Genomic DNA, 21,520 nt, shown 5'->3' with positions numbered 1-21,520 from the left:
GCATCCCATATAACCCTACTGGACAAGCCGTTGTGGAACGCACTAATCTGTATCTGAAAAACTTTGTATTAAAACAAAAAGGGGGAATAGGGGCACTATCCCGTTCCCCTAAAGACATTCTCAACCTTGCCTTACTTACCATAAATTTTTTAAATAAAAAAGCTGATGGTCTCACCCCGGCAGAACGTCATGTAATCTTGGAACAGACCCCCAATAGTAATAAACCCCATGAACCGACAGAAGCTCAGCCACACGTTAGAAAAATGATTATGTGGAAAGACCCACAAGATAACAAATGGAAAGGCCCATACCCTTTAATAAGAAGGGTACGAGGCGCTGTTTGTTTTCTCCCACAGGAAGAAAAAAATCCAATCTGGACTCCAGAAAGATGGACAAGAACAATAGAGTGGCAAGATGATCGTGATCCTACTCCTACTAATAATGACGCCACTGTCACCGACGATGGCCAAGCTGGATGAGTATTGGGGTCTCTTGAGAACCCTACCTCTCCCTCTCCAGTTGTGTATTTGCCTGAGAAGGACTTCTCTATGGCTGTTCAACACAGGAGAGACTTTGGAGTCACCGTGGTCGTCGTTGCAGTAATTGCGGCGTTATCAGCTTGTTAGGCCGCTATTGGCATGGCCATGAGCCAAACCTCCACACTGTCCATACTTGATAGCATCACAAGATCTACCGCCCAGGCACTTGATGATATACTGCTATTCAGCTGTTAATGAACGGATTTATTGCAAGATTAGGCCTGGTTGGCATACCCTGTGTTATTCGATCTACTGCAGTTTGTGTTCCCGTCTTTTGGGTAGCATGTTAATAACAGGATCAATTATTGTTCGGATCTTGCAAGGGCTGTTAATACGCAAATGGTGGTTAAACAAGCCAGCTAACCAGTCCCCATGCAAAATGGACAGATTCAGGTGTGGCTGAATCTGCTGGAATGGTAGTCAAAGACGGGTAAGTTCTGAGAGGTCTTCAAGGCAACCTAAGACAGGGCATGAACGCTCCCTCCACACCTCATGTTCATGTGCCGATGACGGGTAAGCCCGATAGATGCTCTTGGTCACCTAAGACAGGCACAGTACCACTCCATTTTGCAAAGAAATAAGGGGGAGATGTCGGGGAACGGGACAGCCTGGCCAGCTGTGCCCCTCCCGACATGTACAAGCACAAGAAGTTTAGTGCTGGGCTTTTTCCACCCTGCCCGTTGCTAATTGCAAGATCCTGTTTTGACTTTAAGCATCCTGTTATTGCATGTTTCCCACACTTAGTTGGTAACATGTTTTCCGTGAATGATATATATAAATAGGTGGACGGTGGGCGGGAGTGAATGAATGAACGCTGGTAAAAGACGGAGGAATGAATGAACGCTGGTAAAAGACGGAGGAATGAATGAACGCTGGTAAAAGACGGAGGAATGAATGAACGCTGGTAAAAGATGGAGGAATGAATGAACGCTAGTAAAAGACGGAGTAATGAATGAACGCCGGTAACAGGCGGAGTTGTGAATGAACGCCGGAAACAGGCGGGAGTTATGAATGAACGCCGGTAACAGGCGGGAGCTGTGAATGAATGCGAGTAGTAAGCGGGAGTGGTGAATGAAGGAGTTGTGAATGAATGCCAGTAACAGGGCGGGCGTTCGCGACATGTAATGCGAGTCTGCTGAAAAATAAAGTGAAAGCTGAAAAGCCGATAAACGCGTCTGGTGTCTCCGAGGTCTCGCCGGCGTTAACCTATCCGGAAGGTGTACGCCTGCAGGTAAGAGTTGTAATCCTGCTGTGGTTCTGGTTGTTAAGGGGAATGCTATCAGCTTTTCTCCATTCAACAAGATATATGCTATGGTTTGTCATGTATTGCCTAGATTGTGTCGAGGAATGTTCCATCTATACCCATTTTTATTAAGATGTTCATCATGAAAAAATGTTGTATTTTATCAAATGCTTTCTCTGCAGCAAATGAGATAATCATATAATTTTCGTTCTTCAGTTTGTTTATGTGGTGTATCAAACTGAATGATTTGTGAATGATGAGCCATTCCTGCATTCTGGGATAAATCCCACTTGGTCAGGGTGGATGATCTTTCTGATGTGTTGTCAGATTCGATTAGCTAATATTTCGTTGAAGATTTTTCCATATATGTTCATCAGGGATATTGGGTTATAGTTCTCTTTCTCTGTTGCAACTTTTCCAGGATTGGGTATTAAGGTCATGCAGGCTTCATAGAAGGAGTTTGGGAAGACTCCCTCTTTTCAATGGTTTTGAATAGCTTGAGAAGAATTGGAATTAGTTCTTCAAATGTCTGGTAGAATTCAGCAGTGGACTTCAATCTTAACACTGCTTTCACTGTATCCTATAGGTTTTTTTTTCTTAAAATTTATTTTGTCTTTTTCTTTATTTTCTTATTTTTTTTTTGTTTTTTTATCTTTTTATTTTTTTACAAACCCTTGTGTCGAGGGCTGACTTTCAATAGATCGCGGTGAGGGAGCTGCTCTGCTACGTACGAAACCCCGACCCAGAAGCAGGTCATCTACGAATGGTTTAGCGCCAGGTTCCCCACAAACGTGCGGTGCGTGACGGGCGAGAGGGCGGCCCCCTTTCTGGCCACGCCCCATTTCCCGGGAGGAAGGGCTCTCTGCACCAGACCCTGGTCCCGACGCGCGGCGGGGGGCGCACTGCACGCTGCCGAGGCGGACACACAACGCGGGCCGCCGGCGGGGACGGTGGGGGACCGGCTATCCGAGGCCAAGCGAGGCTCCTTCAGCGCTGCTGCATCGTTCCGCCTGGGCGGGATTCTGACTTAGAGGCGTTCAGTCATAATCCCACAGATGGTAGCTTCGCCCCATTGGCTCCTCAGCCAAGCACATACACCAAATGTATCCTATAGGTTTTTATATGATGTATTGTCATCTTCATTTGTTTCCAGAAGTTTTTTGATTTCTTCTATGACCCTCTGTTTATCCACGAGCGTGTTGTTCAATCTTCATATGTTTGCATATGTTCTGAAGATTCCCAAGTTGATGATTTGCAGCTTCATTCCACTGTGGTCAGAGAAGATACATGGTATTATTTTGATTTTTTTGAATTTGCAAAGACTTCCTTTGTGGCTTAGCTTATGGTCTATCCTAGAGAATGGTCCATGCCCTGATGATAAGAATGTGTATTTTGCCACTGTGAGGGTGAAAGGTTCTGTAGATATCCATTTGGCCTATAGTGTTGATTAACTCAGGTGGTTTTTTTATTATCTGTCTCATTGATCTGTCCATTGCTGAAAGGAGGTATTATAATCAGGTATTTGAGTTTGTGTGCCCCTTTAGGTCTACTAACTCTTTTTAAGTATCCAGGTAGCCTGTAATTGCATGTATATACATTTATTATAGTCACATCTTTCTGTTGGATTGATCCCTTAATCATTATATTATGCCATCTTTGTCTCTGATAACAGTGATTTTGTTAAAGTATATTTTGTCTAATATTTGGTTGGCAACACCAGCTCTTTTATTGTTTATATTAGCATGGACTATTTTTTGTGTCCTTTCACTTTCAATCAGTGTGTAATGTTGCTGGTGAGATGTGTTTCTTGTAGGCAGCATATAGATGGGTCTTGTTTTTTAACCCATTCAGCCGTCTGTATCTTTTAACTGGAGAATTGAGGCCATTTACATTCAAGGTGACTATTGATAAGTAATTACTTGGCTCTGTCATTTTTCCATAAATATTCCAATTGTTTACTTTGGATATTTTTTGTATTTCTGCTGGTGGTTTTTCTACCTTTCATTTTTTCATAATGATGTCTATCTTTCTTTGTGTAACACATTCTTAAACATTTTCATAAGTCTGGATTAGTATTGACAAATTCTTTCATTTCTGTTTGTTATGGAAATCTTTATTTCACTTTCATTCAGAAATGCATGCTTTGCAGGGTACAGTATTCTGGGTTGACAGGTTTTTCTCTTAAGACTTGGGCCGGCGCCACAGCTCAATTGGCTAATCCTCCCCCTTGAGGCACCGGCACACCAGGTTCTAGTCCCGGTCGGGGTGCCGGATTCTGTCCCGGTTGCCCCTCTTCCAGGCCAGCTCTCGGCTGTGGCCCGGGAGTGCAGTGGAGGATGGCCCAAGTGCTTGGGTCCTGCACCCCATGGGTGGTGAACCAACAGCAAAGGAAGACTTTTCTCCCTGTCTCTCTCTCACTGTCCACTCTGCCTGTCAAAAAAAAAAAAAAAAAGACTTGGACTAGATCTTGCCATTCCTTTGTGGCCAGTAGGGTTTCTGAAGAGATGTCAGCTTAAGTTTAATTGGCAAGCCTCTGAAAGTAATCTGGCATTTCTCTCAGGCCTATTTTCGAATCTTTTCATTATATTTTATTGTGGAAAGTTTGGCTACAATGTGTCGTGGTGAGGGTTTTTTTTTTTTTTTTTTTTTTTGTCATGTCTGTTAGGAGTTTGTGTGCTTCCTTTATTTGAACATCCCTTTCTTTCTCCAAATTTGGGAAGTTTTCTATAAATATTTCACTAAATTGGCTTTCTTTCTTTCTTTTTTTTTTTTTTTGACATGCAGAGTGGACAGTGAGAGAGAGAGACAGACAGAGAGAAAGGTGTTCCTTTGCCATTGGTTCACCCTCTAATGGCCGCCACAGCCAGCATGCTGCGGCCGCACACCACGCTGATCTGAAGGCAGGAACCAGGTGCTTATCCTGGTCTCCCATGGGGTGCAGGGCCCAAGCACTTGGGCCATCCTCCACTGCACTCCCAGGCCACAGCAGACAACTGGCCTGGAAGAGGGGCAACTGGGACAGAATCTGGCGCCCTGACCGGGACTAGAACCCGGTGTACCGGCGCCACAGTGGCGGATTAGCCTATTAGACTGTTGAGCCGCGGCACTGGCCTAAATTGGCTTTCTATACCTCCTATCATTCCACTGCTTCTGGAACTCCTAAGACCTGCATGTTTAATGATTTGATTGTATTCCATGGATCTCTAACACTGTTTTTAAGTTTTCTATTATTTTCTTTTTTTAGTCTGACTAAAAATTTCAAAGATTTTGTCTTCTACCTCAGATGATCTTTCCTCTGCCTCATCAAGTCTGCTATTAAAACTTTCCACCACCTTTTTTATTTCACCCATTGAATCCCTCATTTCTAATATTTTACTTTGATTTCTCTTTGTATTCTCAATTTCCTGGAAAAACTTTCCATTCGTGTCATGTATGATTTTCTTTTGTTCTGAATTTATTTGTGGAATCCTATGATTAATTTGCTAAACTCCATTTCTGGTATTTCCTGGGTCTCTTCATCTTTGAATTCTAATGATGAAATATTGTTGTGTTCCTCTGGGGCAATGATGGTGACATCCTTAAATTTTTACTCATATTTTTACTCATATTTTTTGGCATTTGTGGAGTTGATTTTTAATTTTTTCTTCTGTTGGTTTTTATCATTGGGATTATGCTTCTGTGGCTTCAGGAATGCCTGCCCTTTCAGTGAATACCTGGAAGCCTGTGGTAGGTTTGGCCTGGGGGGTATGGCCAGTGCTCTAGAGTGGGTCACATCTGAGTTGGGCATGGTAGAATTCCAAAGCCAGCTATGCACTACACCTTTTTGTTTAGAAACCCAGGCCCCAAGGTCTTAGCTCCTAGGGCTCCCACAGACACAGAGACCAGAGAGCACTTCCAGTGTGAGAGACCCTCTGTCTCTTATAGCTACCCAGCCACCTTCCAGCCAAGCTCTGAGGCAGTGGGGGTGGTAGATTTTTCCCTCTGCTGGTATCTGGATCACACACTCACACAGCAGTCACTGGAATAACACCTGCTTGCCACTGCTGCCAGTGATGTATTACGGTGGTCTGTCTCAGTGAATTGTTTTGTGCATGCCTGCAGGCTTCTAATTTAAAATGGAATCACCCTGACTTGGCTATGTCACGGGTTCTATTTTGGAGATATGGTTTGAATCAGCCATCCTCCTCCTCCACTTCCACTAGGAGCAGAGATGACTGCCAGCAACTGCCAGCTCCCTAGACTCAAGTCTGGACCTGTGCGGTGCTCTCTCTGTCTCTATGCCCACATATTGGTGCAGACTGACCTCCCCATGCTATCTCAAAAATTCCACTTGTTCTGGGTCTGCGCAGCAGCAGGTCTCTGAGTGTGTGTTATCACCAACCAAACAGGGTCATGCCCCTCCCCTTCTGGGGCTTCCTGGCTTGTTTCTCTCCAAATCTCCTCTGAGCATGTCCCTTCTACCCTATTCTCTGCACTGTTACTTACTAGTCCTGTGAAGCATTCTATTCCATAATATACCATTACCCCCACCCCACCCTGAGTATACACTTTTATAATCCTTTAGAAAACACCCAAATGAACTGACATCATTAACCTACGTGGAACCTATTAATAAGATATGCCACACACATACACACACACACAAACACTACATAGTTCATAGGAAAGGGTCAAATTTTTGGTACAGTAATTTTCACCACTGGGAATGCTGGAATCACTTAACAGAGTGCCTAGTTTGCATCCTGGCCCCTCACTTTCAGTTCAGCTTCCTGCTAATACATACCCTTGGAGGTAGCAAGGAATGGCTCAAGTGCTTGGGTACTGCTCCCAAGTGGAGACCTGGATTGAATTCATGTTCCTGGCTTCAGCTTGGCCCAGTTGTGTCTGTTGTAGGATTTGGAGAGTGAACCATCCAAGAGAAGATGCTTTTCTGTTTTTCTCTCTTTCTGACTTCAAATAAAATGGATAAAAAAATGGGCTTGAATGGTTTGGCTTTTGATGCAGTGGATAACATATCACTTGAGACCCAACTTCCCATGTGAAAGTGCCTGCATTTGACCGCTGGCCTCACCTCTGATTTCTGCTTCCTGCTAATGCTGGAAGGTATCAGGTGACAGATAGTTGGATCCTTCCAACCATGTGGGAGACCCAGATTGAGTTCCTCGTTCCAAGCCTTGGCACAGGCCAGTTCTGGCTGTGGCAGGCACTGGGGGAATAAACTGTCTCTTGTACAAAAACTGAATATGATCTTAAATAATTTTTTCACGGGCCAAAGACATTCATTATAAATATACAAAGCTCATTTCCATGCAAAAGTGATATGTAAGTTTTCACATCACGGCCTTACATGGGAATAGATGTCAACCAGTGTACAACTAACTGTAGAGGAATTTGAACGAAGAGTGAAGTCTAGGAAATCACATTGGTATCTGAGTATTGTCATTTTTAACTTTTTATCAGTGTTCCATATGAATTCACATCAACATCCTGGGAAGAAACTACCATTGACAGGTCAGATATAAATATACCTGTATAAACAAGAGTGTCAAATTGTTAAGTCAACAACAGGAGTCACTGTGCACTTACTCCTCACGTAGGATCTCTGTCCTTAATGTGTTGTCCAATGTGAAGTAATGCTATAACTAGTACTGAAACAGTATTTTACACTTTGTGTTTCTGTGTGGGTGCAAACTGATGAAATCTTTACTTAATATATACTGAATTGATCTTCTGTATATAAAGATAATTGAAAATGAATCTTGATGTGAATGGAATGGGAGAGGGAGCGGGAGATGGGAGGGATGTGAGTGGGAGGGAAATTATGGGGGGAAGCCATTGTAATCCATTAACTGTACTTTGAAAATTTATATTTACTAAATAAAAAATAAATAAAAAATATACCCGTAGATGGGGGCAAATGTTGTACAGCAGATTAGGCTACTGCTTGGGACACCCACAACCCATATTGAGGTGTCAGTTCAAGTCTTGGCTACTCTGCTTTCAATCTAGCTCCCTCTAATATTCCTGGTAACCAACAGATGAGGGCTCAAGCGCTGAAGTCTTGTCACCCTTGTGGGAGACCTGGATGGAGTTACTGACTCCTGGGTTCATCTTGGTCCAGCCCCAACTATTGCATCCATTTGGGGAAGAAACCAGCAGATGGAAGATCTCTCTCTCTCTCTCTTTCCTCAACACTGCTTTTCAAATAGATAAATATTAAAAAATAAAGATATACAGATAAAGTTACATGGATGGATATTTATATTCACACTAATTATATATGCATTTTTATACAATGAGCATACATGAACACTTCTGCCCACACATATACACAGAGAGCAGAGCAAGAGGGGATTGAGTGATATGGGAAGTTCATAGTGAGTAGTTATGCTTTGGCAGTGGGTAACATATGCATTTACTAACACCACATCTTATTGAATTGATATCTTTATGACTGTATAGAATCCTTCTTTGTTTCTTTTTACAGATTTGTCTCTAATTCAATTTGAGAAATTCAATAATTTCATGTATTTCCATGATGATAGTTATCTTTCTTTGTTTCTGTCTATAGAACTCTTTAAGCACTTTATAAAGCTGATCTGATATAGATAAATTTCTTATTTTTGTCTTAAAATATCTGTATTATTATTAATTAATTAATTCACTTGCATCTTACATTTACAATAGGAGCATAGTTATTCTTCTCAGCGTACTCACCTTCCCACCCACTCTCACACTCCTCTTCCTTTTCCCTCTCCTGTTCCCTGTCCTGAGATCTATTTTTATTTACCTCTATATACAGAGGGCTAACACTATGCTAAGTAAAGACTTCAGTGCTTAGTATGATAAAGAAAAAGGAAGATGAAAATCTCTGTTCCTTTACAGTCTAGACAAGTGCTGTTCAAAGTTATTGCATCTCCAAGGTGATTTTGCTTTTTTTCTTCCATTTTTCTCTTCCTTCCTTCCCATCAGTGATCATCTGAGTCTCTTGAGATGAGCTGCCTGGGCTATGGAAGACTTTTAGATCACTAACTTGACAAGGCCATAAGCAATGTGGAAGTTCTCTCCTACCTTCAGAAAAAAATACATCCTACTTTTGTGGCTACTTCTTTCCACTGGGGTCTCACCCACAGAGGCCTTTTATGTAGAACATTTTTTGCCACAGTGTCTTGGCTTTCCATGCCTGTAATGTTGCCCTGGGCTTTTTGTCCAGGTCAGATTGCCTTAAGGGCTGATTCTGAGGTCAGAATACTACTTAAAGCAATTGTCATTCTATGAGTCTATTGTATGGACTGCTTCCCATGTTGCAGCCTTTATTCCTTTTTAATTCTATTATTTTCAGACAAGTAGTCCTATTTATATGATCACTTCAATGCTTTTTCCTATCTGTATGGTCACTTTGCAGCTTAAACTTATTCATTTGATCTCTATCACACTTAAGCTGCTATTTTTACCAGTGAGCTTAAGGGTATTTGGGGTTCTGTGGCAAGTTTTTAAACTTTACCCTTAGAAGTAAGTCCATAGGAATGTATGGAGAACTATACTCTTTGCAGTTACAAACTTCATACATTTCACATTTACAACTTCAGTATCTTGGTAATTCTTCCCATTGTGCCCACACTCCCACCCACACTCCCACCCTTTCTTCCTCTCCCTTTCTAGTCTCACTCTTGTTTTTACTAAGATCTATTTCCAACTGACTTTATACACATATGATTAATTCTATGCTTAGTAAAGTGCTCAATGATTAGTATGAAATAAAAAATTATGAGGACAATAGGATAAAAGAAAATAAAAACAAAAACAAAAAATTAAAAGAGAAAGACTGTTCAATGTAATTGCTTTTAAAGTGTGAATTTCATTTCTACAGGTTGCATTTTATGTTCTCTATTAGTTATTGCAGGTCAGGGTGAACATAAACATTTTGTTCCTATGAGCCTGGCTTATTTCTCTAAGTATGATGTTTTCAAATTCATTCATTTTGTTTCAAATGACCTGATTTGTGTTTTTTATTCCTGTGTAGTATTCCATGGTGTATATATCCCATAATTTCTTTATTGAGTCTTCAGTTGATAGGCATTTGTGTTGATTCCATGTCTTTTCTATTGTGAATTGAGATGTGATAAACACAGAGGTACAGATTGCTCTTTCATATGCTGTTTTCATCTCCCTTGGGTAGAATCCTAGGAGTGGAATGACTGAGTCATATAGTAGGTCTATATTCAGATTTCTGAGGTATCTCCATACATCAGATTTCCAATTTACATTCCCACCAACAGTGGATTAGGATACCCTTTCTCCCATATCCTCACCAGTATTTGTTGGTTGTTGAATTCTGTATGAAAGCAATTCTAACTGGGGTGAGGTTAAACTTAATTGTAGTTTTGATTTGCATTTCTTTGATGGTTAGCAATCGTGAGCATATTTTCATGTGTCTGTTGGTCATTTGAATTTCCCTTCATGAAAAACATCTAAGTCCATTGCCCATTTCTTCATTGGCTTGTTTTCTTGTTGTTAAATTTCTTGATCTCTTTATATATTCTGGTTATTAATCCTTTATCAGTTGTATAGTTTGCAAATATGTTTTCCCATTCTGTCAGTTGCCTCTTCACTTTGCTAATTGTTTCTTGTGCAGTATAAAAGCTTTTCTTTTTTTTTAAGATTTTTTTTATTTGAAAGAGTTAACAGAGAGAAGTAGAGACAGAGAGAGGGTCTTCCATCCTCTGGTTCAGTCCCCAGACGACCGCAATGGCTGGAACCACGCCAGTCCAAAGCCAGGAGCCAGGAGCTTCTTCCGGGTCTTCCACATGGGTGCAGGGGTCCAAAGACTTGGGCCATCCTCCACTGCTATCTCAGGCCACAACAGAGAGCTGGATCAGAAGAAAAGCAGCCAAGACTAGAACCAGTGCCCATTTGGGATGCCAGTGCTTCAGGCCAGGGCTTTAACCCACTATGCCACAGCACTGGCCCAGAACTTTTGAATTTGATTAATCCCATTTGGCAATTTTGACTTTAATTGCCTTTGCCTCTGGGGTCTTTTCCAACAACTCGTTGTCTATGCTGATTTCTGGTAAGGTTTCCCAATGTATCAAATAATTTAATGGTGTCTGGTCATGAATTGAGTTCTTTAATCCACGTGAGTCGATTTTTGTTTAAGGTGTAAGTAGATGTCTCACATCATGCTTCTGCATGTGGCAATCCAGTTTCCCCAGAACCATTTGTTGAAGAGTCTGTCCTTGCTACAGGATTGATTTTAGGTGCTTTGTCAAAGATAAATGATTGTAGATGCTTAAATTGATTTCTGGAGTTTCTATTCTATTCCATTGTTCTATCCATCTGTTTTTGTACTAGTACCAGACCATTATGATTATAACTTCCCAGTAGTGTGTCTTGAAATCTGGTATCATGAAGCCTCCGGTAATGCTTTTGTTATATATGATTGTGTTAGCTATTCAGGATTTCCTGTGTTTCCATATGAATTTCAACATCATTTTTCCAGATCTAAGAAAAATGTCTTTGCTATTTTGATGGTATTACATGGAATGTGTAAACTGCTTTCAGTATGATGAACATTTTGATGATACTGATTTGTCCACTCCATGAACATATAAGATTTTTCCTTTTTTTGTTTCTTCTTCTATTTTTCCTATAATGTGTTGCAGTTCTCATTGTACAGTAGTTTGACATCAGTGGTTAAGTTTATTCCAAGGTTTTGATTTGCTTGGTAGCTATTGTGAATGGGATTGATCTTAGAAGCTCTTTCTCAGCTGTGGCAAAGGCTGTGTGTACAAAGGCTGTTGATATTTGTGTGTTGATTTTATACCTTGCTACTTTTCCAAACCATTCTATCAGTACTAGTAATCTCTTAGTGGAGTCTTAGATTCCTTAGATGTAGGGTCATATCATCTGCAAATAGGGATAGTTCGACTTACTCCTTCCTGATTTGTATCCCTTTGATTTCTTTTTCTTTTCTAATGGCTCTAAAACTTCCAAGACTCTATGGAAAAGCAATGCTGTGAGTGTTTGGTCCTTGTTTGGTTCCAGATCCCAGAGGGAATGCTTCCAACATTTCCCTACTCAACAGGATGCTGGCAATGGGTTTTTCATAAATTCCCTTGATTGTGTTGAGGGATGTTCCTTCTCTACCCAATTTGCTTAGAGTTTTCATCATGAAAGGGTGTTGCATTTTATCAAGTGCTTTCTCTGCATCTATTGAGATAATCATATGGGTTTTCTTCGCAGTTTGTTAATGTGGTGTATGACACTGATTGATTTGTGAATGTTGAACCATCCTTGCATACCAGGGAATAATCCCACATTGTCTGGGTGGATGATCATTTTGATGTGCTGTTGTATTCTATTGGCCAGAATTTTATTGAGGATTTTTGCATCTATGTTCATAAGGGAAATTGTTCTGTAATTCACTTTCAGTGTTGCATCTTTTTCAGGTTTAGGGATTAAGGTGATGCTGGATTTGTATAAAGAATTTGAGAGGATTCCCTCTCTTTAATTTTTTTGAATAGTTTGAGAATAATTGGAGTTATTTCTTCTTTAAATGTCTGGTTGAATTCAGCAGTGAATCCATCTGGCCCTGGGTTTTTCTTTGTTGTGAGGGCCTTTATTACTGATTCAATTTCTGAATCAGTTATGGGTCTGTTTAGGTTTTCTATGTCTTCATAGTTCGATTTAGGTAGGTTGTATGTATCCAGGAATCTATCCATTTCTGATAGACTTCTCAGTTTCTTGGCAAGCAACTCTTCATAGTAATTTCTGATGACTCTTTTTATTACTGTGGTGTCTATTGTTACATTCCCTTTTTCATCTCTGATTTTATTGATTTTGGTCTTCTCTCTCCTTTTTCTGGTTAGTTGGCCCAATGGTGTGTCGATTTTGTTTATTTTTTTTACCAGTATCCAGCTCTTCATTTAGCTGATCTTTTGTAATGTTTTATTCAATTCTATTGATTTCTTCTCTAATTTTTATTATTTCTTTTCTAATACTAGTTTTGGGTTTGGTTTGCTGTAGTTTTTCTAGATCCTTGAGATGCATTTATAACTCATTTGGTGCCTTTCCAATTTCTTGATGTAGGCACCCATTGCTATAAACTTTCATCTTAACACTGTTTTGCTGCATCCCATGTTTTGATATGTTGTGTTGTTATCTTCATTTGTTCCAGAAAGATTCAATTTCTCTTTCAATTTCTTCTATGAACCACTTTTCATTCAAGAGCATGTTGCTTAGTCTGCATGTAGTTGCATGCTCTCTAGGGATTCCTGAGTTGCTAATTTCCAGCTTCATTCTATAGTGGTCTGATAAGATGCATGGTATGATTTTGATTCTTTTGAATTTGCTGAGACTTACTTTATGGCCTAGTATGTGGTCAACCCTAGAGAAAGTTCCATGCACTGCTGAGAAGAATGTGTATTCTTGGGGCCGGTGCTGTGGCGCAGTGAGTTAATGCCCTTGTCCGAAGTGCTAGCATCCCATATGGGCGGTGGTTCTAGTCTTGGTTGCTCCTCTTCTGAACCAACTCTCAGCTATGTCCTAGGAAAGCAGTAGAAGATGGCCCAAGTCCTTGGGTCCCTGCACCTGTGTGGGAGACCTGGAAGAAGCTCCTGGATCCTGGCTTGGATCAAACAGCTCCAGCCATTGCAGCCAATGAGGGAGTGAACCTTCGGATTGAAGACCTCTCTCTCTATGCCTCTCCTCTCTCTGTGTAACTCTTTCAAATAAATAAACAAATCTTTAAAAAAAAGCATGTGTATTCTTCAACTGTAGGATGAAACTTATGATCAATTTTTAAGTTATATTTTTGCATTTCTTGTCTCATCATCTTCATAATCTAGTATTGAAGTGTCACGTTCTTTTGGGAGCGTCAGGGTGTCTTCCTTATTCTTGTATCTTGGATTGTTCCATTTGTTGTTCAGCATTTGTGGATTCTTTTTTTTGCACTTTGATGGCATTTTTCATTATACTATGACTCTGTAGAGAAGTGGACTGTCTGCTTTCAGTGAATCTCTAGGGACTTATGGTGGGTGTGCCTAGTTCAGTTCTTCAGGGTAAAGGGCATGCCTAAGGTGGCACACCCATGTTTGGCATGGTAAATAAATCTCTCTCTCTCTCTCTTTCTCTCTTTCTTTCTCTTTTTTAATCAGAAGGGAAGTTATCCACTCATCTGAGCTCTTCTCCTCAATGACAATCAGTGCCTGAGCACTAGCGTCAGTGGGTATAATATTTGTCGGCTCTGTCCATAGGACCACACAGAGGATCTGTGCAGTCCGTAGTGTAAGTTCACATTCCCCTGCAATTTCTCCCACCGGGTAGCCAGGACCACTTGAGCTTATGCCATCTTCCACCAAGACTACTCAGTCTCAGCCACACCATGAGTTCTCCCACACCCCCTCTTTTTTTTAACAGTCTTGGTTCAGAAGCTCCACACAGTCACTACATTTTAGTCTCCTGTTATTATTCCCCAGCAGACTCAGGTTGCTCTGCTCTGCTGATTGCCAGGCACAGACACAAGCCGGCACAGCTGTTATGTGTGTCCAAAACGGCGCCGGCTCTCTTGGTTCGTATGCCTTTGTAAGGTGACTGGAGAGAGAGAAATGTATCCATACCATCCCTTTTATTTTTTCTCTCCTCTAATTAGGCTAGTATACTTTTCCCCATTGGGCTTCAAACCTCATTCCATCTAGGCTCTTCCTGCTATTTTTCTGCCAGTGTCTTGGGATACTGAAGTCTCGTCTCACCTCACTTTCCAGCGCTGGTGCAGGGTTCTTAGCTGCTGGAGTCCCAAGCCGTGAGCACCCATGTCCTCCCCGCAGGTCCACCATGTCCCTCTAATTATGGAAGAGTTTCCTCTGCAGTCTTTTTCCCTAATTCTTCCCTTAGACTACACTATCTCCACTTTTATTATACTATTTTCTCCTGGACTAGATCAGTAAGCTCCTTCTCTATTCCACCATATTGCACTTCCAGAAATATTAAATAAATACATCTTTAATAAATTTTCATAGGTGGGTGACCAAATGCCTGTGTGTACATTGATGGGACACGTCAGAAGGTTCTGACTCCCAGCAACTGGGCCTTTTATCTTTTAGGAGGGCTTGGGATGAGGTTGGGGATAGGGGGCAGCAGGGGGAGGTAAATTCCTGGAACTGGTCTTTCAGGTGGCCCTGGGAGTAGGGGCTATGAAGGCAATAGTGTTTGACACCTGATTGAGAGATGTCCTCAGTGGGCCTTCTCTGAAACCATCTTTCGTATCCTTCTAGATGGCTGCCCTTCCCACACCCTTGTTGTTCCATGCCACATCCCCTGAATTATCATTACAGTTGTCCTGCCATTTCAGCAGGTTCCTCAGCTGTGAACTTAGCATTTGTATTGTATTAGGTACCATAAATCATCTAGAGATGAGTTAAATCATACAGGAGGATGTGCAAGTAATAACGGCATTATGTACAAGGGATTGGAGCATCTGCCATTAGTGGGTTTTGGAGCCAAACTCTCACAGACATCAAGGAACAAGAGAAAAGGTTTCTTCCTCCTCTGCTTGGACTGAGATTTCCCTGGGGTTGGTGGTGGTTTCTCTCACTTGTAAATGTCAAGGACTTAGTTTAGGTTGACACAGTGTCTCCCACATGGTAGGCACTAAAGGAAACTTTGTTATTATACAATAATGACTTGTAGGGAGGAGTGGGGATGGGAAAGGCTGTTATGAGGTGGCTATGTCTTGGTGGATGGCAGGAATTTTATCAGGCAGAAATGATAGTGATCATCCTGCCCAATATGATACTGGGCTCATTAAATGATACTTCAGGCTCCAAACACAAAGAAAAGATAAGGAAATGCAAAGATTGTTTTCCTGGTGTAGCTAGTTTAAGCTGTGTTTAGGTGTTGAAATGTTTCATCATACTCCTTAAAAATGTGCAAGTATTACAGGTTAATCAGCACTTTAAAAAATCTAAGAAAAATTTTGCAAGTACACTCACTTGTCTTCCAATTCAAAAAGAAAAAGAAAATAACACATCAAGACTTCACACCAAGAGCTCCCAGGGAGTAACAAGTGCTGACAGGTTTCTAAAGACCAGTTCTGCTGAACAGGAGGGAAATCACCTGCCAAACTTCTTATGCAGATGTCCTTAACCAAGCATGATAAAGCACATAACAGCAAACACCACACCCAGTGCCCAAGTGAACTTTATTCCAGGTCATGTGGGTTCTTCTGGCTGATTTGTTTCTCTAAAAATCATTTACTACCCCTCTAAAGCTGCCTTCGGCCTCCACTTCCCATCCGCTTAGGGAGACATTCTGTCAACTTCAACCCCTGGGCCCTTCCTTGGGACTTATATTTTTGGACTACCCTAGCCTGGAAGGGGAAATTCTCTCTCTTGCAGTTCCCTGCACTTCTGTCTGAATGTGTAATATCCCTTTGCTTTAAATAAATCCTGCTTTTCTGCACAGCTCTACCTACATCTCCTGGTTGTATTCCTATATTCAGGAAAACAAGAACTTGAACTAAGCCTTGCTGGGGATTTCTCCAAGGGCAGCAAGGGCTCTTGATCCCCACAGCAAGCGTTTTCTTTCTCTCTCTCCTCATACTGTTCAAAAACTACCAAGGAAAGTTACCTCTTTTTAAAATGCTATTTGAGGGGCCGGTGCTGTGGCACAGCGGGTTAAAGCCCTGGCCTGAGGTGCAGGCATCCCATGTGGGTGCCAGTTCTAGTCCTGGCAGCTCCTCTTCTGATCCAGCTCTCAGCTATGGCCTGGGAAAGCAGTAGTACATGGCCCAAGTCCTTGGGCCCCTGCACGCGCATTGGGGACCTGGATAAAGCTCCTGGCTCCTGGCTTTGGATTGGTGCAGCTCCGGCCATTGCAGCCATCTGGGGAGTGAACCAGTGGATGGAAGACCACTCTCTCTCTCTCTCTGTCTCTCTCTCTCTCTCTGTAACTCTTCCAAATAAATAAAATTTTTAAAAAAATAAATAAATAAAATGTCATTTGAATAACTCTTTCATCAGTTGTATATCACCTATTTTATTCCACACAGGCAGAAATCAGAACCTACATTTATTTCAAATACAAATTCTACCTAATTCCAAAAAGGGGTTTTGCAAATTTTCAACAAAACTGATGTTATCAGCCAAGATCACTAATAGAAGTCAAAGTTTTTAGCCAACAGCCATTTTTTCTTCTTTTTCCTTAACTAAAAGTACATTTGAATCAGAGATGTTCTATGGTTTTGCCTTAATTTCAATTCCAAGAAATATGCTTGTTTAAACATACCTACATGATATTAGAATCAGGGAATGGTTTTGTGAAATTATTTCTCCTTTCATTGTTAGTAACCAGCATTGTGAAATTCTGTTGTGATAACAAACAAAGCCTCACTTTTCCATGTACTCAATCTGTCTGTTCTCTCACCTCTGACCTCTGCCACCACTCACTACAGAGCCAGTGACATAGATGTCCCTAGCTTGTGCAATCCAAGTGCAGCAAGCAGCTACCTGGAGCAGGGATGCCAGTGTCTTGCCTTGTTTGCTGCTTTCAACCCAAGACTGGAATACTATTGGTCTGACCCACCTCTACAAACAGCAGTGATTTGTCTCTAAAATGCTGTTCTCAAGAGGCCAAAGATTCCTAGATAATTTCCCCAGGACAAGAGCTGTGTGGACACTTTCTTTCTTTATTCTTTATTTTTTTTAAAGATTTATTTATTTGAAAGGCAGAGTCACACAGAGAGGGAGAGGGAGAGGGAGAGGGGGAAAGAGAGAGAGAGGTATTCCATCTGATGGTTCATTCCCCAATTGGCCACAACAGCCAGAGCTGCACTGATCTGAAGCCAGGTGCCAGGAGCTTCTTCTGGGTGTCCCACATGGGTGCAGGGGCCCAAGGACTTGGGCCCTCTTCTACTGCTTTCCCAGGCCATAGCAGAGAGCTGGATTGGAAGTGGAGCAGCCAGGTCTTGAACTGGTTCCCATATGGGTTGCTTCAGGCCAGAGCATTAACCCATTGCGCCACAGCACCAACCCCTTTATTCTTTATTTTTATTGTTTTTAAAGATTTATTTGAAAGGCAGAGATAGAGAGAGGCAGAGGCACAGAGAGGTCTTCCATCTGCTGTTCACTCCTCAAATGGCCACAATGACCACAGCAGAGCCAATCCAAACCCAGGAGCCTGGAGCTTCTTCCAGGTCTCTCACATGGGTGCAGGGGTCCAAGGAGCTGGTCCATCTTCCTCTGCTTTACCAGGCACATTATCAGGGAGCTGGATTGGAAGTGGAGTAGCCTGGACTAGAACTGGTGCCCATATGGGATTCTAGCTCTTCAGTGGTGGCTTTACTGCTGTGCCACAGAGCTGGCCCCTCTTTTATTTTTAAAGATTTATTTATTTATTTGAAAGGCATAGTTACAGAGAGCGAGAGACAGAGACAAAGACAGAGAGATTTTCCATCCATTGTTTCATTCCCCAAATAGCCACACTGTGGCTGAGGATAAGTCAAATGGAAGCCAGGAACCAGGAGATTCCTCCAGGTCCCCCATATTGGTGCAGGGATCCAAGTACTTGGGCTATTCTCCACTGCTTTCCGAGGCACGTTAGCAGTTAGCAGGGAGCTGGATCAGAAGTGGAGCAGCCAGTACTCAAACTGGCATCCCCATGGGATGCTGGTGCTGTATACTTTACTTACTATGCCACAACATCAGCCTCCACACTGTCTCTTTTGTTTTATTTTTTATTGGTTAATTTTACAGACAGAAAGTAAGAGACACAGAGAAAGAGATCTTTCATCTGCTGATTCAGCCCTTAAAAGGCCTCAAACTCCAGAGCTGGGGCAGGTGAAGTCAGGAGCTCAGAACTCCATCTGAGTCTCTCACATGGGAGAAAGCATTCAAGTACTTGAACCATCTCCAGCTACCTTCCTAGGTGCATTAGCAAGGAGCTGGCTCATAAGCAGAGGAGCCAACCCTCCAACTGAGGCTCCACTATGGAATGCTGGTGTTGCAGATACCGCTCCAGCAGCCTTGCAGAGCGAAGTCATTCAGAGGGGTCCCTGATGTTGTTATTCTATGATGGGGATGTACAAAAGGTAAAGGGATTCACTAAAGGTCACAGGGACTTTTACACAAGCATCTGGGCTTGTGTTCTAATCTTTAACAGAACTGGGGCAGTCCTCAGTTATATTTTGAGTCTCATTTTTCCTAGCCTGCAAAAGCCACGGCCCCAGGGCACAGGGCCAGGCCTTAAGCCCTCCAGGCTACTATTAACTGCAGGTTCTGCTGCAAGACCTCTTCCCTGCCTCTTAAGTTTGTCACATGTCACTCTGGGCAAGGCATCTAAAATCCCTGGTTTATTTCTGTGATTCAACCACTGTCCAGAAGCATGTGTTATGAAGCACTGGTTCTGATAATGGCCTCATTATCAGGCCCTGACACCTTCATAGCATCACTTGGGTTTTTTTTTTCTAATTTTAACTTTTATTTAATAAATATAAATTTCCGAAGTACAGCTTTTGGATTACAGTGGCTTCCCCCCCACCCCTGCCTTAGCTCCCCTCCCACCCGCAATGCTCCCATCTCCCACTCCCTCTCCCATTCCATTCACATCAAGATTCATTTTCAATTATCTTTATATACATAAGTTCAATTTAGTATATATTAAGTAAAGATTTCAACATTTTGCACCCACACAGAAGCGCAAAGTGTAAAGTACTGTTTGAGTACTAGTTATAGCATTAATTCACATTGTGAAACACATTAAGGACAGAGATCCTACATGGGGAGTAAGTGTACAGTGACTCCTGTTGTTGACTTTAACAATTTGACAATCTTGTTTATGGCGTCAGTAATCACCCTAGGCTCTTGTCATGAATTGCCAAGGCTATGGAAGCCTTTTGAATTCGCCAACTCCATTCTTATTTGGACAAGGTCATAGTCAAAGTGGAAGTTCTCTCCTCCCTTCAGAGAAAGGTACCTTTTTTTTCTGATGGCCCGTTCTTTCCACTGGGATCTCACTTGCAGAGATCTTTCATTTAAGTTTGTTTTGTTTTGTTTTGTTTTTTGCCAAAGTGTCTTGGCTTTCCATGCCTAAAATACTCTCATGGGCTCTTCAGCCAGATCCGAATGCCTTAAGGGCTGATTCTGAGGCCAGAGTCATAGCATCACTCTGGACTAGGTCTTTTCAGTTGTTCAGTAACATAAGTCAAGTCTGATATTTAAGTCATCAATCTGTGTCCATATCACTTAAATTACATTGGCATCTACACAACGCTATATGCAAACAAGGCTGAAAGTTGTATAAGAAAATGACACCAGGTTTTAAGAAAGAAAACAGTTTATAGAATAAAATAAAAACAGGGCTTGCGCTACAGTGTAGTGGATTAAGCTGCTGCCATATGGGCTCAGGTTTGAGTCCTGGCTGCCGCACTTCTGATCTGGCTCCCTGCTAATGTGCCTGAGAAAGCAGGGGATGTCAAGTCTTTGGGCTCCTGAACCCATGTGAGAGACCCAGAGGAAGCACCTGGCTCCTGACTTCAGGCTGGCCCATCTTCAGCTGTCAACAGCCACGGGGGGAGTGAACCAGAGGATGAATGATTTCTCTCTCTCTCCCTCTGCCTCTCTGTAACTCTGCCTTTCAAGTAAAATAAATAAATCTTACAAAAATAAAAAATAAATTTAAAACACAAAGGCCTAAGTAAAGCAATTGGAAGCCTGAGTATGAATGTGCATTGAGCAGCCCTCTCAAGTAGACTAGCCAATGTTAACTTTGTCTTAGGGCACTGAAGAAAATTAGTTTATTCCAGGTGTATAATAGTGTACTTGAATATTTTCAGTCATTTAATAAAAATACCAAAGAATTGTAGCTACCACCTATAGAATTCATGGTGAGGGGCCAGCGTTATGGCACAGTGAGTCAAGCCCCTGCCTGTGACACAGGCATCCCATATGGACATGGGTTTGAGTCCCAGATGCTCCAGTTCTGATCCAGCACCCTGATAATGTGCCTGGGAAAGCACTGGAGAATGGCCCAAGTGCTTGGGTCCCTGTAGCCATGTAGGAGACCCAGAAGAGGCTCCTGGCTTCCTAACCATTTGGGGAGTGAACCAGTAGATTGAATATCTCTCTTTCACTCTGCCTTTTAAATAAATAAATAAATCTTTTAAAAAATCAGTAATTAAAGCCGACTTGCAGTTAAAAGTTTTCAACAGAGTACTTTCTGGAATGTCAATGGTGTGTCAAGATTTCCTTTGGGGAGGGAAATTGGGAGTTACTATTAATTGCTGCAATAAGTGGATTTCTTTTTTTTTAAGATTTATTTATTTATTTGAAAGGCAGAATTACAGAGGCAGAGAGCTGACCTTCCACCTGCTTGTTCACACCGCAGATGGCTGCAATGGCTGGAGCTGCAACGACCCGAATCCAGAAGCCAGGAGCTTCCTCTGGGTCTCCCAGGTGGGTGCAGGGGACCAAGGACTTAGGCCATCTTCTACAACTTTCCCATGACATAGCAGAGAGTTGGATTGCACGTGGAGCAGCCAGGACTTGAACTGGCATCCATATGGGATGCGGGCACTGCAGGCAGCAGCTTTACCCTCTACGCCACAACGCTGGCCCTTGGATTTTATTTGTTTTCATCAGTATCACCGCAGCGCTTTGGTATTCAATTATACCCCTAATTTAAAATTAAAGCCTTAGCGGACCAGCAAGACTAATCAGATCAAAGTCTTCAGTGACACCTCCAGCCC

At 42.0% G+C, this 21,520-nt stretch overlaps 1 long non-coding RNA gene across 1 annotated transcript in view; it reads left to right on the top strand.

The window, feature by feature from the left end:
• LOC149124593 (uncharacterized) overlaps positions 1-21,227 on the top strand; it is a 36,229-nt gene extending 15,002 nt beyond the window's left edge. Inside the window, exon 3 of the long non-coding RNA XR_016213279.1 lies at positions 21,111-21,227. This is a non-coding gene — a long non-coding RNA (uncharacterized LOC149124593). The remainder of the gene's footprint in view (positions 1-21,110) is intronic.
• Positions 21,228-21,520: the final 293 nt, after the last annotated feature.

The sequence above is a fragment of the Oryctolagus cuniculus genome, chromosome 9 (genome assembly GCF_051225735.1).
Source record: "Oryctolagus cuniculus isolate XC-2025 breed Fujian yellow rabbit chromosome 9, ASM5122573v1, whole genome shotgun sequence".
Taxonomy (NCBI): domain Eukaryota; kingdom Metazoa; phylum Chordata; class Mammalia; order Lagomorpha; family Leporidae; genus Oryctolagus; species Oryctolagus cuniculus.
The sequence above is the reverse complement of the archived record's forward strand: the minus strand, read 5'-3'. Positions and strand labels throughout refer to the sequence as shown.